Source organism: Schistocerca americana, chromosome 5, assembly GCF_021461395.2.
Source record: "Schistocerca americana isolate TAMUIC-IGC-003095 chromosome 5, iqSchAmer2.1, whole genome shotgun sequence".
NCBI classification, from domain to species: Eukaryota; Metazoa; Arthropoda; class Insecta; order Orthoptera; family Acrididae; genus Schistocerca; species Schistocerca americana.
The window spans coordinates 335,529,976-335,531,606 of record NC_060123.1 but is presented as its reverse complement, the minus strand read 5'-3'; positions in this window follow the sequence as shown (position 1 = coordinate 335,531,606).

Sequence of the window (1,631 nt, the reverse complement as noted above, 5' to 3'; positions counted from 1 at the left end):
TACCCCAGCTGTCTGTCTCAGTTTTCATGTTTCCTGAGGCAGTCAAACTCTTCTCCTATTCTATCTGTAGTTTATAAGTGAATCAGAATTATCCTTCTTCGACTTTCATGTGATTTTGTGCTATAGGATACTTTAGTATAGGAATATTTTAGAAAAGGTTTCTCCAGTGTTTCTAAGTGTGTATATAGATATAGTACGCTGTGTTAGTGATAGTGATTGTGATTTTTATTGGCCCATAAATTACCTTTTGTATAGATATATACTTGTAACACAGGACAGGTCATTAGGCTTACAATCTAGATAATATGAAATATAAAAGTATATAAAATAGCTTACACATTAAATATACATAGGAGCTTTCACAGTATATATATAATATTACATCATGCATAATGACTTATGATACAGTATATTCATAATATTACACAGTACAAAATGACTTATGATACATACAAAAAAAATAATAATTTTGTGATATATAATTAGCTTATATTATACATCAGTGCTTTCTAATTGTAGTTAATTTCTTTAACATTGATTTCTGTTGCTAGTTCTGTTTATGATGTGTGAGATTTATCAGCTTGAAACATGCAGCATGCCACGGCCACAGGATGGTGGGAGTGGTATTCTGCTATGGGAGAGATTCACCTGCACTTACATGGGACCTGTCGTAGTAATCTAAGACATGCTGACGGTTGTGAACCACCTGTAGCCCTTCATGGTTGATGTCTTCCCCGATGGCAATATCATCCTTCAGTAGTATAGTTGTCCATGTCTCGGAGCCAGAACCATGCTACAACGGTTTGAAGAGCATGCCATTGTCTCAGTGAGCAAATTTACCTGATGTAAATCCTATGGAACCCATCTGGGTCATTATTGGGCACCAAATCGTGAACACAGATCAGTGGCATGTAACGTACGCGAATTATGTGACCTGTGCGTAGACATCTAATGCCACATACCTCCACATACATACCAACAAACTGTTGGAACCCTGATATGCAGAATCAGTGATGTATTTTGTTCCAAAGGTGGACAAACAAGCTATTAAGCAGGTGGTCATAATGTTTTGGTTAATGAGTACATACTTCAAGATTAATATGACTGCAAAGAAATAAAATATAAGAGAATATTTAATAAGAAAATATCGGCAGTCATAACTTTGTGTTTGTGTTCCAGTGACAACATTTGCAACCCAAGTGCAACAACTGCAAAATGTTAAAACATCAAGAGACACTGCATATACATAAAGGAAAAAGATATAAACGAATTTTTGATATTTTCAGTTTACTTGAAACTTAAATCGAGAGGAAATTTTGCATAGCAACAAATAAACAAAACATTGCTAAGCAAATATACACAGAGACCGTCACAAAGTACAAACATTTTATGACGATTTATGGATAGAAGTTAAACATAAAAACAGAACTGGGACCATTATATTCTAACCAGAGTGGCTCAAACAAAAGTATGTGAGGAAATAACAAAGTGCTTTACAGAAGAGCTTATGCTACATTAGTAACACTACACACAAGCATAATGTAGATCATCACTACAACGCAACACAGCTTGAATTACAAATAACCTAGCACAAGCTGGTAACCAACTGCATTGAGGTGATGCTTCCAATA